Source organism: Rhagoletis pomonella, unplaced genomic scaffold (assembly GCF_013731165.1).
Source record: "Rhagoletis pomonella isolate Grant_MI unplaced genomic scaffold, Rhpom_1.0 Rhpom_scaffold_00007, whole genome shotgun sequence".
In the NCBI taxonomy this organism is placed as follows: domain Eukaryota; kingdom Metazoa; phylum Arthropoda; class Insecta; order Diptera; family Tephritidae; genus Rhagoletis; species Rhagoletis pomonella.
The window spans coordinates 37,190,001-37,207,689 of record NW_023458561.1 but is presented as its reverse complement, the minus strand read 5'-3'; the positions used below and the strand labels follow the sequence as shown (position 1 = coordinate 37,207,689).

The 17,689-nt window shown below is 34.6% G+C and overlaps 1 protein-coding gene across 1 annotated transcript in view; it reads left to right on the top strand.

The window, feature by feature from the left end:
• The window catches only part of LOC118743799 (transient receptor potential cation channel trpm), a gene marked incomplete at its 5' end in the record, with an annotated part of 161,503 nt that overhangs the window by 28,150 nt on the left and 115,664 nt on the right, over positions 1 to 17,689 (top strand).

Genomic DNA, 17,689 nt, shown 5'->3' with positions numbered 1-17,689 from the left:
GTTGAGTCAAATGCGGCGGTGCGTGCAGCATTCAAATTCGCGTAATTCCATATGACCGCAAGGCCACTCACCCTCTCTCTCTCTCAAACGCACATACATATTCACATATATTCGCACACAAACGCATACAAAAATGCATTAATCTAAAAGCAGATGTTCGTATGAAGGAATGTGGCGTACATTGAGCAGACAAGCGTAAAAGCTTCTCCATTATAAATGCAAAAAAACGCATATTTGAGAGTTGTGAGCAGCTTATTATTCCTGTTGACATATTCCAGCCAACCAGCCAACCAGCGAACCAAGCAACCAACCAAACAGCTAACCAACTACCATTTGCATCTCCATATGTTTGTTGATCGAATGCGTAAGCGAATGCGCGTATCCATGCGTCTGCCATTGCTGTAGTGGCTGCCACATATCACATCCGAATGCAGAACCGGAAAAGTGACATAATGCATCATTCGTATATATGTATGCACGAGCACTGACAAATTGAGGACATATCATAAATTTCTGAAGCACAAAAAAAATCAAAGATATTTGCTTTAATATTTGCATTGTTGAATACATTGCGCTTTAGGTCGCCTTTTTATCGTTCTTCTTCGAAAGTCAACTTCATTTGAAAATATTTGAGTTTCAATATATGTATGCAAGAATGGTGTGAACAAGGGCCGATATGTGAATGATTTATTGCGAATTGATGATAAGTGGCTTGATTGCACAAAATCATTTCATTTGTAGCAATATGAAGGTTTATTGAGAAAAATTCCATTGAATGCCAGAAAATCATAGAAGAAATATTTTGTTGTATCCAAATAGGGGTCAAAACGAAAATCAGTGAAAATTTTTTCAATACATACAACATACATTGCAGCATCGGAGAGGTTACATGGTTGGACATAAATTGAACATTGTGTTTCGAAGCTCAGTGCGCTTTGCCCCATGCACAAGAATGGAGATCCTGCTGTTTGCGCCAATTGTGCCTCCTTCCCAACACTGCGTTTAGGATCCTAACGTCGATACTGAGTGAAAAACTGACGCCCTCCATGAACCAACGGATTGGACTTGATCAGTGTGGCTTCAGCACAAGCAAATCCACCACTGACCACATTTTCACAGTTCGTCAAATCCATACTTTTTTCCGACTTTAAAGCCGCTTTTGAAGGCAACAAGGTAAGCTGCCTTTACGACTTTATGACTGGACTTGTTACCCACAAAACGTTGAGCACAACTTTAGACAGAGCGACTGAGTTTCGTCGGACTTTTCTCCTTCTGGTGTTGGAAAGCGTTATTTGAACTGTCAATTTGAATCATATCGGCACTGTGGGCCATATGGGTAAATATACTTACAACAAATTTAATAGAATAAGGTTTTTTGACAGATATTTATATGGCTTTAAAAATAAAGAAAATATAATAAATATTGCCTGGATATGTCTTTGTGTAAATGGCTTAAAATTTTCCATTTTTAATGCCACACTAACAGTCTGTCAGGTCATAAAAGGTTGGAATCAATATACGTATGTATTGTAAAAGGCATAAAATAACCATTTTTCTTTTTTGTCTGTTTAAAGTTTATTATTTATCTCAATTTCAAACTTTGTAAAAAAAATTAGAAAAATTCAATAAAATTGTACAACAACAGTTTTTTATTAAGATTTTTCATAAAAATTCTGGTTTATCGAGCACCGAAAATCGATTCTATAAGAACCGAAAAACGGCTCAGTGAAATTCGGTTTCTTTACATAATATGGAGTTATGAGTTACAATATCAAAAAATCATGTTTTTGAATGGAAAAATTACTTTGTTTTAAATGAAACCTTAACAAGGAAAACGTTTAATTAAGTTTAATTTCATGTATTTTATTTTTATAAAATTTTTGTATGAATGTAATATATATTTATTTCTTTTACTTTACTTTATAACAAATACTCGGAACTGCACATCACTATCGGATGGAAATCGTCATTCTGATAATATGGAAAATGAGCGATGCAAATTCAAAACACACAAAAGGCTCTAAAAATTAACGACTTAAAAAAAGCCTAATTTTGTTGTTGTTGTTAAGTGTTCACTGTAATTTGTTTACAATGACAATCAGCATTAAGTGTACAAAGCTTTTGAATATATAAATTTAATACTAAGCAAATGGCAAGGATTCCTGGAAATCCTTATTATAAACAGAAAAGCAAATGGTCAATGGTATGGTCAATATGAATACCTATTTGTCTAGTAATTGTTGCATGAAAAAACCATTCAGGCAGCGAGATGGTCAACGGTGATAAAGTGGATTATTTTTAAGAAAAAAGAGCCACGACCGCAATGAGATTTTTTATTTCTCATAGATGCACATACACAAGTATAAATGTATCTACATACAGATCCTTGTATACCCTGCAGTGAAAATATGATCTAGTATGCAGAAATTCCATATCATAACCTATTGTTTAGGGATGGAAGTCGCACCAGTTCGTCATGAAATTAAAAAAAAAAGTATTATTCCTTTTAAAACAATAACGTCTTAACATAAAAATAAACTTAAATTACGAAAGAAAGAAAATTTTATTAAAAAAATAAATAAATAAAATAAAGTTCTAAAAATTAAATGAAGTAAGAAATAAACATTTTTCTTTTTCAACACAAAAAAAAATCTAATAATTAAAAGAAAAGTAAATTAAACAAATCCGTTGCCTGAAGACTTGAACTCGGTTCTCTCGAATACAGGCGTATTGTTCACTCGGCCATTGCCTCTGTTGGAGCGACGCGAGCTAAATTATACACAAGTGATTTCTCTGAAAGTAGCTTTTCGCCAAGAGTGAACTTGCCATCTGATTTTCATTTGTCTGACGAAAGACTTTTTATTATCTTACCCTCCTATTATGAATTTTCATACGCATCATAGCCTATCGCATGATATCAGTTCTCCTATTTTCGTTTTCATATCCCCACAGATATTTATATTGTTGTGAACGGCTTTTTATTGTGAACCAGCACAAATCAGCTACGCTAACTATCGGATTTCATGCGACAACTGCGATTCGTAATAGAGAATAACAAGCGTCTATCGTGCGTCGTACGAATTCATATTGATTTATATTGAATTTACTATGAATTGCTATATTGATTTCATTTGTAAAAAAAAACCTAAACACTAAAATACCATTAAAATTAAATGAAATATTTTTTTTTTTTTTATAAAACACTGCTCAGTCCGCCGTTGCCACTGTTAGTCTCGCGAACAAAATTACGTAGGTACTTCTTTCTTTCACGCTGCTGGCTCCGTCAACTGGTAGAATGATACTAGTATTTCTACTGGTAGGTGCTGATGCAGGACCGGACAATTGACATGTCATATGACAACGCCATTTTAAAAATACTAGTTGTTAACATTGAAAAAGCATAGAACGTGAACTAGTTGGGCTGAATTACAAACTGGTACAAGTCCTTACAGGATGTGTGCATATGTGTACTACGTGTGTATTTGTGGTTGTGTGAATGCACGTAAAATGTTCAACATTTTCCCAATCAAACTACTAAACGTTTATGTGAACGAAATATTTTCATTCTAGCTTGGCATGCGACAACCGCATGCGACATGTCCACCTATTTCCTGGTTACAAAACCAGCCAACCGGTAAACCAACTCAAGAGCAATAGCAATGAAAACAAATAAATACCGTTATTGGAGTTGAGTTGAAATAAAATCACAGCGGAAGTAAAAGTGCAGCATTTCCACAAATAGATGAAATCAATTTGAAATAAAGACTACATTATCCTAGCAAACATTATACACACATATGTATGTATATATATACAGCGTACGCGCGTGTGTACAGTCATACATATATGTATTACAATAATGCTTCGTTATATTATATATATCAGTATGTATTTATGGATGTGCATTACGGTGCTCCAAAAATAAACAAACAGTAAAGTCGGAAGTTTTATGCTCTCGCCGGCTAAGATTATTCTATACCGAAAAAATATAACCCTATTTTTTATTTTGACATCAAAAAATATTTAGAGGTCACCCAAAGCGCTCAAAGTTTTCCACGTATTTTATATGGGAAAACAACAACTTTTCGTAGAAATGGTATAGCATTTTTGAAAATCAATATTTTTCGACCGGAAAACTCTGTTTCTCTTCAGAAGATTCCCAGAAATAATACCCAATTAAATTTTTAAAAATTTTTTTCGTAGTAACTATATTTTATAGGTCCGTCGAAACCCCTAGAAAATGCCAGAAAATGCAATGGGGGGAATAGATAAAAAATCTTTCAGTATTAAAAATGGTTAAATAAGCAATTGTATATTGTTATTGGAAGTGTCCTGAAGAGAACCAGAGTTTTGATATTGATTTTCAAGAATTGCATACCATTTCCACGGAAAGTTTGTTTTTTCCCTATATAAAACATTTGAGCGCTTTGCGCAACTTCTAAGTATTTTTTGATTTCAAAATAAAAAAATGGGGGTATACTTTTTTCGATATAGAACAATCCTAGGGGGTGAGAGAATTAAAATTCTGACTTTACTTAATTTATACCACCCTAATGTGCATGCATACAGGCATGGTTACAGTACCCATGAGTGCCTTTGTTAAACTAACAGAATTGCTGTGGAAATGTTTGAGTTGCAAAAAATGCATTTGTATGGATGTATGTTGCTGGCAAATAAAAGTCACATTGAAAAACTAAAGGACGCACAAAGTACGATAATGGCAAATCAATTTGCTGCTCCTCAAGATGAAAAATTATGAATGGTTAAAAATCGATAAGTAGGTGCTAAAAATGGAAAAGAAGGTTTCTATAAAAAGTTGGAGTTTATGTACAGGCTAACCTGCGATCTATAACTTATTCTGTGATTTAATATTAAAATAGTGGTAGAATTACCGTGGTTATCATTTTCTTTTATATTAGTCTGCTTTTTGGTTTATATTTCTTACAACTATTCGTAAGGCTACGAAGCAGATAGTTGACTAACAATACTTCCTGGATTGGTGGACTTTGGACTTCTGAGACCTGCAGCTGCTATAATGTTTACGACCCTCAAGGGAAGAGTGGAAACCAGACGCTGAAAGGAGTGGAGAGTCCATCCATGTATATACAGATGGCTCTAAGTTCGAGAGGAGGGTTGGTGAAGGTGTATACTACCATCACCTGGGAATTTCCCTGTTGTTGTTGTTGTAGCAGCACACAAGTTCCCCAAAGAATTTTTGGTGAGTGTTGCTGGAGTGGCAGTACTTGGCCAAATATAAAACTGGGTCGTTCTGGTTACGTAGACCCGACTGTCGTGGGAACGGGAATTTCCCTATCTTTGCGGCCGGTGCTCAGCGCTGAAGGCACTTACCTACTATTGAACCTAAATTAGCCTAATATTAGTTTATTAGTATCTGTTATAACAGGACACTACCTAACTGGCAAACATATCTATCGACTAGGCCTACGATTACATGACTTCTGTAGAATTTGTCAATACGAAGAGGAGCGGGAAACGATTCTGCAACTGTTGAGCCAAAGCCTTCCGCTATTGAGACAAAGACTCTGCACTCTTCGTGGACAATTCTTTGACAACTTGGAGAACTTTAGAATAATGGAAATCAGGGACCTTCTAAATTTCCTGAGAAGTTCAAAATAGTTTAGGGGGGATTGCGAGCTGCTAACCCCTCAAACGGCATCGCAATGGGCCCTGAGCTTAAGCGCGTCTTATAGATGACCACGACAATCTAACCTAAGACTAACCTAGATGCTATTCGTTGTGGCATTAACATCAGGGACGTCAGCGTTGTATACTTTGAGAATGAAGCAAATGGGTTTGCACCAACTTTTTTATTCTACGCCCTCGCAGTCTGGTGGACAACGTAGAATAAGTAGCTTATAAACTCTAGTAAGTGTCAACAAGATTTATTCCAGAAACTTTAACCATCAAAACCTTTACTGAACTTTTTGGCTTTCGAATTTTTTGGCAGGCCCTAAAGCGATTTGAAAAGTCAGCCAGAATTATTTTCTACTTCCCCGAAGTTCTTCCATGCGAATCACTTCTGGAAAAGTTGGAGGGGGAAACAGACTCCCGGGATACAATAAAGCCACTCGTGTGTTGTTGTTATAGCGCCCACTTAGCCCTACCTCCAGTCAGCTAATCTTTCGGTTATTGTCATCAAACTCCACTATCGGAAGGCGCAAACAGCTCGATGTTTCTACGTGGTGTGACGCAAAGTTAGAGAGAAGTTAGTTGCGAGTTGTTACCAGCCGGCCGGTCAATTGCCTTGCGCGTTTCCAACCACGTTGCTTAGCTTCAAATGCTGTCCTTGATCGATTTGAGAACTTTATTGCGGCTATCTACTTCAAAGTGTGAATTTCGAATTTTCGCGTTGTTCGCTTTCGGATTTGGTACGCCATCGACGTAAGTTCGCAGCTGCAGACAGGCCCCTATAGTTTAGGAGATAAAAAGGGTTGCCGAAGATTTCATGCGGAAGGGGTTAGATTCCTGGCAGTGCATAAGCGATGCACATACATACATGCACAAAACCAATGAATTATTTTCTTGAAAACAAAACTAAAATTTCTTTTTTACGCAGCTTTTTTTAATTTCAGCAGAAGATAAAACAATAGATTTGCATTAAGCGTGAAAATCATAGTCTGCGTTTAATCTGTATGCTAAATTTATTCTTAAAAATCATACTTACATGGATGAAGTTTTAAGTTCGATATGAATTTTTCCAATTTTCGTCGCAATATCAACTCAGCGCCATATTTCGCTTGTGTACCATTATCGACCAGCAGGAAGTAAGCATGACGATTATTCAACACTGCTAATTTTGACCTAAGGGCATGAATAGAGAAGAAAGGATAAATACATCAGCAAACATTTCAACTGCTTTTCATTCAAATTAGAATTTAAATAAGTATTTAAGCTGCCTGCAAAGCAGCTCATTATCCAGTCAAATATACTATCAAATGCCAATTTAGAGACACCACATGGCGTACCCCATGGCGGATACGCAACACTGAATAGCGCTGTTCAAAATTCAAATCAAGCAACAGACCACAGCTTGTCAAACCCATGAATATGCATGCAGCAAAGTAACTTGACGGTTGCGTTAACATTTGTAGCTGTTGACGGTTGCCACTTGCACATATACGCACGTACATATGTGCCACAAAATACAGCTTTAAACTAGCCAAGTATTTACGTAACCCCTGTCATAGGAATGAACTTTACAATACGCACTCACCTTGGCGAACTTATGCTATGACAGGGCACCTCACGATTATGTCCCAAAAGTTCGTGATTACGCTCCACTATGCCCCAGGGTGCAATACCAATACTAACAACACGACCACTCCGCTGCTGACCCTCGAGCAACAACGCATCGCCCACCTGTTTTGTAACACCTGCAAAGTCAAAGAAAAAAATATACGTACATTATTGTAATGGAAGATATCACATAAATGGCAATGGAAATGGTAAACGTCCATACACAACGTAATGCAACTACATAAATGGACTTAAATCTAAATAATAGCGACCACTTCTTCAGGATGAGCAATATTTGAAATTACAATAAGTTCTAAAGAATATGTAAATGAGATGCTGAACAAACAATTTAAGCCCTCTGCTATAACCGACATCGGGATTTACCATTTAAATGAGTTACTGGAAGTTGAATGGACCATAAAATAAATAAATTGTCAGCTAGCCTTAGAGTTTAGCAGAAGAAGACCCCTTACTTAGTTCAGTATGTACGAGTACTTGTAGATATTAAGATATAGTATGTATGTATGCCCATATCTATGTGCGTAGTGGCATAAGATATCAAACGTCACTTTAGCGATTGAGTAAAACGATAAGGGCGCTTAAATACCACAAAAAGCCAAACGCCAGCATTGATGTCACTGATATCCGCCGAGGCAACAGACAAGTAAATAACAGATCAACAGTTGAAGGCAATAAGTAAACAAATGTAGGCAGATACATACATATTTGCGTAGATATATATGTATGTACATACAAATAATCCGTGTGTGCATAAGCAATCAGAAATAATACCTTAAAGACAGCCCTTGCTTTTTTATTAATCCGCAAGGCAAACAAATGTAAACGAAACGAATTGGCTGACGTTGCCCATAAAATAAATTGTTCTTTGTTTGGGTTTTTTTTTTGTTCAATAACTGACAAAGGCGAGATGTGTAAAGCCAAAATTAACGAAAATGGAATACTAAACGAAATCAATTTAGCATTTTCAGAGAGCAGTACATATGTACATATCTATGCAGGCAATATACATATATGGGTATATTTGTGAGTAATGCTCTAAGGCGGCACTTGCTCTGTGTGATGATTAGGTACTTTTTTAGTGGGGGTTAAGCTTCTATTAGGGAAGAAATAGTGTGGGCGCAACTTGAAATATTTCTCAATACGCATCATATCGAATATGTACTAGGAATGTATGTATGTGCAATACGACGTTTTTTTTTGCATACGTTAAAGGTCAAAAATGTAAAAAAAATAACTCAACTTATACCAGTCATATTAATATTTTCATACTTTAGTTGATATATGTATATGGGGCTTCCATTACCAAAACGGACGGGGTTCACACTTCATGCGTTTGATTTGTTTAAAATTTTTAGGGCTGATGCATGTACATAAATAATAAATAAATATGAAATTTGAGCTTGATTAATACATTTTTATTAACTTTACAGCACAAAAACAAAAACAAATCGATTTAATAGTTTTCCAAATATCTCGAGAACGGACAAGGAAAAAATTAAAAAAAAAAGTAGACACAGGGTTAAACCTTATTGCCTGGCATTGAACGGAAATTCATAAACTTATCAAATTTAGTTGTTGTTCGGTTTGGGTTTGTGCGGCTTTTTACAATGACATAAACAGTAGACTTGAGCATTTTATGTACAAGCAACCCTAAACTACACTAATTTAGAAAGTATTTAACTACTTTACCTGTATTTGTTCCGCCTGTAAAAATCCATGCGCCAGTCGTTTTCGCCGCCTTCAAAAGGCCCTTGCGAATTTCCTGGAAAAAAAAGTAAAAACACATTTCAAATTTCAGTTAAGCACCACTTAAGGATTTTTATTGAATATTTATAATTTGCAGCATAATTGATTGGCGCTAACACAATATGGGAAGCTGTCTTTCGTTGCGGAAATGCACTCGGAGGTTTGTCATTCCTTGCCGCGGGGCGACCGCTGTTAGAGAAAAACTTTTATTTTCATATATTTTTCTGATGTTAACCGGAAACTAGGATCGATCCCAGGCTCGCGGAATGGTAGTGCGCACTTTTAACCACTTTGCGCAATTAGTCAAAAGCAAATAAGTATAAAAAAAATTGAGTATTGAATTGAGGCAGCAAGTCTGGCTAAGATAGTTAAAAGTCTTTTGTAATACAATTGAAAGATAGTACGCGAGACAGTTTGACAAATTTTGTTTATTCTACCACGAAAGGTTAAAAAAACAAGCTCTCTTGACAACTTTCAGTATGAAAAGCTCTTTTGACAAAAAGCTCATGTATATAATTTTGCTCGGGCTGCTCCAACTGTCGCAATGGCCGCGTAAGCGGAGCAAGTGTGTGCCATTCGAGAGATACGGGGATCAAGTCCTCGAGCAGCGCAATTTTCCCCCTTTTTTAATCTTTTTTTTAATAAAATTTTCTTTTAATTTATATTAAATATATTGTTGTAAATAGATATATACACCATCGAGCAAACCTGGTGGTTTTTGTTAAATATTTCCAAGATTTTTTAAGTTAAAACTTTTTAATGTAGAAGAAGTATTAAAAAGCAACGCGATTTTTTCCGCTTACACTTCATCAGACTAAATTTGCATCGGCTATAAAACTGTATACCCAGATTGAAAAGTTGAAAATGTTGACGAAAATTCGTTAGATTTTTCTAAGCTCTTTATAAAAATTTAAAGTTTGATTTACATATATGGCTTTAGTTAAACCATGAACCATATTTTTATAAAAAAAAAAATGTTACTTTAAAATATTTAACAAAAACTACGATGTGTTCAGTTTTGCTCTATAGTACATTTTTTTAATTTAATAATTTTTTTTTACTTTAGCTTTTAGATTTTATTGCTCTAATAAGAAAAAAATAATAATTCATTTGATACATTTCTTTCTGTTTAATTCAATTTTCTTTTGGTTTTTACATATTCTACAGTATATATTTTTAAATTAATTTAATTTTGAGAAACTTATTTAATTTTTTTCCTTTTTTAATTTTTTTATTTTATTTTATATTTAACAAAAACCATATATATTTTTAATGTAATTTAATTTTTAGAAACATATTTTATTTTTTTCTTTTTTATTTAGTTTTTATTTAATTTTCTTTTAATCTTTAGATATCTAAAAGATACGTTTTTTAAATATAATTTAATTTTTTAGGAACTTACTTTTTTTTATTTACTTTTTTTTATTTACTTTTTTTTAATTTGCAGATATTTTCTTAAAATGAAGTATGTATATGTCTTTATATTCATTTAATTTTTGGGAACTTGTTTATTTTTTTTTTTTTGTGTGCTTAATTTTTTGCTTTTTAATATAATTTTCTTTTAACTTTTAGTTTTTACTGTTTCAAAGAGAAAACTCTTACTACTTTATTTATATATATATATATATTTTTTTTTTAATTTTTAGAAAACTGATTGCAAAAAAAACAAAAAGAATAATGCTAATGTATATGGGTTTATCGTTAGCAGATCTTTCAATTTGTCTTCCAATAGACAGAAAATAGCTTCCAAAATAGTTGCCATAATTGACAATTGTCTAACGACAGATTTGTTGTCTTTCGAAAGACTGTGGTGCGTCGAAAGACAATTGCCAGAATCACCCTGTATGAGTTTACTCCACTACTGCTTGCTATGCAGGATGCTAAGCGCTTAAATGTAGTGCGCTTCTTAAGAGAACTATTTCGCTAAAGCAACTTTTTCAACTACGCTCAAGTTAAATCGAACTTTTTGTGCACTTTCTTGTAGCATTTAAAATCGATTTTCTTTGTTTTCGTTTTGTTATCAATAAACTTATAAAAATAGACAACAAATAAGTAAGTATGCTACTTAGTTAAATAATAAACGCGTGCAAACTTACCTTCTTTAACTTTGGTTGCAGCTCGAAATTCGCCTTGCCACCTTGTACTGTAATCAAAAGTTTTGGTAATTCCAAATTCCATTCTTTGGTAAACAGTTGAACTAGCAATTCCGGTCGTGTATCAAAGGACAAACGTACATACTGTCAATGGCAAGAGAACGAAAGAGAAACAGGAATACGATATTATTTACTAAAGTGGAAAATAAACTTTTTAATAATGTGAAAAGATATCGAGGGCAATACAAGAAACTTACAAACGCAGTTACTTTTTTCTCTTTAATCTTACAACTATTTAAAAAGTTTACTCTTAAAATTCGTTGTCTAATCACTCGAAGAATGCGCTCTGTAAACTTCATTTGAGCCAATAGTTTGGTCAACGACCACTTTGTTGTATTAAATTTATAACAACAACTAAGTAGATCAAAGAGTAATTAAAATAACTTTCAAATGCAAATAAATATACAAAATAAATATGCACATACACACGCACGCGATGCCTTAAAAATGTTCCAAAAACTTTGTTAAGTCTTTAACATTTCATCTTTTAATCTTCGACATCCAAGCGGAAGTGAGTAGCGGAAGTGAAATATGTGCGCTAACTAAATAAAAATGATGTTGCAAACATCGTGTCTTAACATAGCGCAGACACTTAACACTATTTCAATGGTTTGTTTTAGCGTATATACGTGTGGGTAGATTTTCACATAAATAAAGCTACAGAGCATCTTGCAGCAGGCGAAGTGGCAAGTCGTCCACCAGAGAGAGTTAAAAAGCAGAAAAAAAAATAAAAAATTCCACGAAAACTTTAGCTGCAATTGAACAATTTGTAGAGCAGATTTTTCAACAAATTTCTAAGATATTGCAACTTTCTCACAGTTTTTCTACGCTCGCACAACCACAGTGCGCTCAGTTTTGCTATTTTCAATTTCACTCTTGAGGAGAAACGCAAATAGTATAACTACTTTTAAATTGCGAACTGGCGTCGTTACTGCATTTGGACACTCTTTTGGAAATAGCTGAATTTTTAACAGTTCAAAGGACGGTAAAAAGGAAACAGGGAAGCCAACGCTCATACTACAATACCGCCAGCAGTTAGTTAGTAGATTGACAGAGCAAGATACACTGAGACCTAGCAAAATTTTTTTTTACTTACCGCTTCCCTAATAAATACTAACACTATCTTAGAAGACGAATTCCCAATAAGCAGCTGCATTATATATCTCAGGCTTAATTTAGATAGGAAGCTCACATTCTGGGATCACAGCTAGACCGTGTCTGAGAAAGGGTTTAAGAAGACAGCAATGCTGAGCAGACTGGTGGCGGATGTAAACGGACCCTTATCAAGCAAGCGGCGTCACTTTATGACTCCAGACCACTTCTATTTCCTTTGAAGTGCTGGACATTTGCACAGAAAGTTCTTAGCGAGTTTTTCTTGTTGTTTGTCTGTACAAGCTCTACATAAATCATTACACATGACTCTGGCAATTGCAGCCAATAGTTTCCGTAAAAAGCGTTATGTTCTACTTATCATCTGGTGTCGAGAGCCATCGCGATACTCTGTGTATATGACCAGTTTAGTCCGTCAGCTGTGTTATCCATACGCTTGAACTCAGTTTCGCGAGTTTTGAAGCTTAAACCATTTTTTTTTTTCTACTTTCTGTATAGGTATAGGTATAGCTTACAGTGGGTCACTTACAATGCGCGTGCTTCTCTCTTTTCGTCACTCGTGTTACCAAGTACTAGATCTATGGATTCACGATAAACAAAAACGAATGTATACAACAGATGAAATGGCAACTATCAGCATTAATACCACCCAATGCACGGAAAGTTCAGAGGTTAGTTCCTCATAAAAGTTGAACAAACCAAGAGCTCTGCGGCCCAAATGCTAAACGTCTTCTGCACTCGTGTACAGAGCACAGAGTCTTGACACGAAATAATATGAACTGCAAAGAATTTTTTCACACTTATTCCAGACTTTTCGACCGAATGATTTTTGAAAAGTAGAATATACTACCGCACCCATGTCCAGTAGCATTACTGAAAATGGCCAAAACGCTCGCAGTCTGGATTCGAGCCTAAGGAGTGATATCAAAAGATCATACCCTAAGGACCAATAGATGTACATAGGTCCAAATTCCATAGGCAAAAATAGGACTGCATATAAGAGAAACAGGAAACTAGAGAACCGCTTTCATTTTCTAGACAGCGGCTATTTACAGGGGCACAAGGCCGCATCCACGATATTAACTAGATCCGCCAAGTTGTACGAGAAGTAGCGTTCGATCAAAATTGCTTAAGTCTGCCCAGCGGCCGCCTAACTACTGACACTAAACAAACTTCCGACGGCAAATGGCCAATTTCACCAAACAGTTAACTATCGAAAGTGGAATCAAAATCTTATTGCATGCAATAACTATCAAGTCCAATGGCTTTCCTTGCAAGTTTACTCACTCAATGCTACTTTGATGCAAGTGCACATCTGTCTGCGGCCTGAAGGTTAATGTGTTTACAAAGTTTCACTTGCCGGTAATTACATACATATATCTACTATGTACTATATATGTATGTGAGCACCTTAGTTTCTGGCCTTGTCGGCAACTTTCAGCAATTTACTATTCTATACAGGTATACATGTGTACATATATATACCTATGCATTTATGTACATACATATGTACTTATGTATGTTGGTAAATATGTGTGCAGCATGGCTACAAATATGCTATTGGAAAATTTTATTTACCTATTAAAGTTATACAACTACAACTAGACTACATACATATTTGTTGCTTATGGCAGTTAGTTATTGTTCTTACCTGCGCTTTGGTCGGATGTGCACCGCCTTGAAATTCAATCGTACCATATGCGTCGGTGGGTTGTGCTCGTGTATGCTTCTGTGGCAGCCAAGCGTCACCGGGTGAACCACTTTCGATGCCCGGTATAGTTTGATGCGTTTGACGTGCTTGACCGCAACAACATCTGCAAAAAGAAAATGAAAAAAGTTATAAATAGATTTATGAGAAATTGCCGAAGCAAATTTGTTATACAAAGTTAGGCAAAGAAGGAGTATGTATGTATGTATACACATTTGTAAATATACTTGTTGTGGTGTGCATCTTGAGTTCAGTTTATCATTTTATTTATACTCGTAACTGTTGTTAATCCTATGATATTGTTATCGAGCCAGATTTTGTTTTTTTTTTTTGACTGAGTTACTTCCTGTCGTGTCTTGGATACCAATGAGATTTTACGAGATTTAAGAAAAGTGATAGCAATATTTAGGTTTAGTAACAAACTCCATTTCTTATCAACAAAAATCAACAACGGGGACTTTTAAATTGTAAAGTTTCCTGCCTTTTAGATGAGGAGGCAAGAAGGTAATATTGGTGATGACCAGGGAACGGATTTTATGGAAATTGCCTTTTTTCTGCTAAAGATATAGAGTATATGTATTCGATTAAGAATGTCCACGATTTAGCTTTCCCTGATTCCATATATACACATTTTATGTTGCCTCTTTTTGCCTTTTTTAAGATATTTGCCTTTTTTTGCCTTATCTACCTTTGAAAAAGCGATTATAGCATTTACATTTTTTTTTTAAGATTAAAAAATATACACATTGCCCATGCGGCTTATAGAAGCGCAGGGACCTCTTGCCAAATTGGTTTTGGAAAAATTCAAAGCCGTTTTCTCAGCTAACGTAGGCTTGGAGACAATAAGGAGTGTGCATAAAATTGTAAAGGGCGAGGAAAACGCCCTTATTCCTGATAATATGAACGTTTGAAACGTTCCATATTTAAACTGGGCTCCACTTGTATTAACTTACGTCGTGCGCGCATTTAGTACATTCAAGGCTTTTCTTCGCGAAAATCGAATGAAAATGCTGCCAGAAAACTTCAAAAAGCATCTTGTGGTTCAATGTTACTACAACTATACAGATTAAAATTTTATGAGTTAGAAACACGAAAGGATAAAATAGTCAAAGATTCAAAGTACACATTTTTCATTTAATGAAACTACTTCATAGTTTATCTCTATTTACTTGTAACATTATAAACATTTCTAAAATAAATGTATTTTTTGATTGTTCTTCGTATTTTCTGACTTTTTTTATACCTTTCATGAGCATGAAATGGTATTATAACTTTGGTCCGATGTTTGTAAGTACCAGAATAAAAAGAGATAGACCCATTAAAATGTATACTTATATGATCAGAACGTCGAGCTGAGTCGATTTAGCCATGTCCGTCTGTCCGTCTGTTTGTATGCAATCTAGTCTCTCAGTTTTCGAGATATCCGGATAAAATTTGGTAGGTGGGTGTATTTTTATAATGCATTAATCATTTGTCGGAAGCGGAAGAATCGGGCCACTATAACATATAGCTCCCATACAACTGATTGTTCAGATATGAGATTTTTCGTTATAACTTATCCATTTATGCAGCTAGGAACATGAAATTTTGCAGTACTTGCACCTATTATCAACAGAATACTTACAGTGGAAATTACAAAGATCGGGTCACTATAACATATATGTATCTTTCATACATCTGATTGCTCAGATATGGGATTTTATTGTAAAACTCCTTTATTTGAACAGCTAAAACCGATAAATTTCGTAAGATATTTTATAAATAATAATACAAAGTCTACTGAGAAAATCGTCAAAATCTATGCTGTATAAGCTTTATCTCCTATACCACTGATTGTTCAGATACCAGTTTTTGCGATATATCTCCTTTATGTAGGAAACTAAACCCAATAAATTGTGTTACCGTTTTACATACCGATCACATAGCAGTGAAAATCACTTAGATTGGGGCTAATATAAGGTATATCTTCCATACCTCTGATTGTTCAGATGCTATTTTTTTATATAGGTATGTAACTCCTCTATCGATGTATGCAGATGTATTCAAAAGCAGTAATCTGTCAAAGTAAAATTTGCAGATGTTCATGAAAGGTATGAAGCCTTCGGCATATTTAGCCGAAGACAGCGCTGCTCTTACTTGTTAGTGCCTTATTTTGTTTTTTTGCAATACCTAGTGCCATTTCCTGCCTTTTTCGCTGTTTTATTTTGCCTTTTCCAGCCTATTTCGTTATTTTATTTTGCCTTTTCTATAGGTTTTTAGGTCCTAAAAATCCGTTCCCTGGTGATGACCAAACGCTATTTGAGTCACTTATTTACTAATGAACAAGCTTTTGAAAAATTATTAGTAGAACCCTCTTAATTGGGCCCCGTAAACAATTAAACATTAGACTTCGCTAAGTTGGGTCGCCAAAGATAGTTCATAATAATAATCAATTTAAAAAGGCGTGACTTTTTTTTGCTTTTCAGATTCACGACTGTTTTTTTGTTTGGCGCTGCAACAGATTTACGACTAAGGTAGACTAACAAAAAATTATAGAATAACTACAAAGAAGAGATAAAGCAGTTTAGAAACGTTTAACAGGTAAGGTTAGGTTCATGTGGATGCCCCAAACAGCAGTAGGCACCCTGAAATTGTGCATATGGAAACTGTGCATACGAAATAATGCAAATGACAGAAACCGAAATAGTGCATATACGCACAATTTCGACTCAAAACCGAAATAACGCATATGAGAATAAAACGAAGTAATGCATATGATTGCTACTCGTTTCGTTCTAATTTTTCATTTTGCTCAGAGTTGGCTCCGGCACGGTGGTAAAAGATTTTTATTAAATGAGAACGTTAACTGGAAAACAAGCAAATTTTTCAAAGTCAAAAAAGAGCACATATCCAAATACATAAACATATGTATCTCGTTAAGGTATGAAAAGTTTTTATACCGGCGGAGCAGATTTTTCATTTCCTACAAATTGTTCAAATAAAGACAATGCCACCTTGCCATTGCAGTTCTATTCAAACAATTATTGAACGATAATTGCATGAAATATTTAAACAATATGTCATGTAACCTGTAGAAAAATACAATCTAACATTGTCATATACTGACTTTTTCTGGGATGTATACATATGTACATGCACACATAGCTCATTTACACTAATAAAAAAATAAATTTTTGAGCAAATTATGCTGAATTACTCTTTATATCAATCTTTATATTTGGTGAAAATTTCGTGCTAAAATCTTATGTTGTTCCCCCGTAAGAAGACAATATGCATATATTTTTTCTACATTTTGGGAGCAAATTTTAAACTTTAAACGCCTCTCCTGAAAAATCTCGTTTTTAAAGTTGTGTCACTTTTTTTCGTAAATAGGCGATATACATATATGTATATGCATACATATACATACTTACTTATATATACATACAAACAGTTGTCCACAAAATAATAGGAGTGGGATATTTTAACCTGTTTTGGCTATTTGTCTTTAGTTTATTTAATGTTTCGTATTTTTTTGTAAAAGCCTAGCTGGTAATACAACAAACACCATATAAATTTACATTTTCAAGTTTGTACAAAAATTATAAAAATTCTGCAAATTTTCACCAAAATTTCAAACTATTTAACCAGAATCTTTAGAAAATATTTTGGTATGCAGTTTTGTAGCCCATTCAATTCTAGTCTGAAGAAGTGC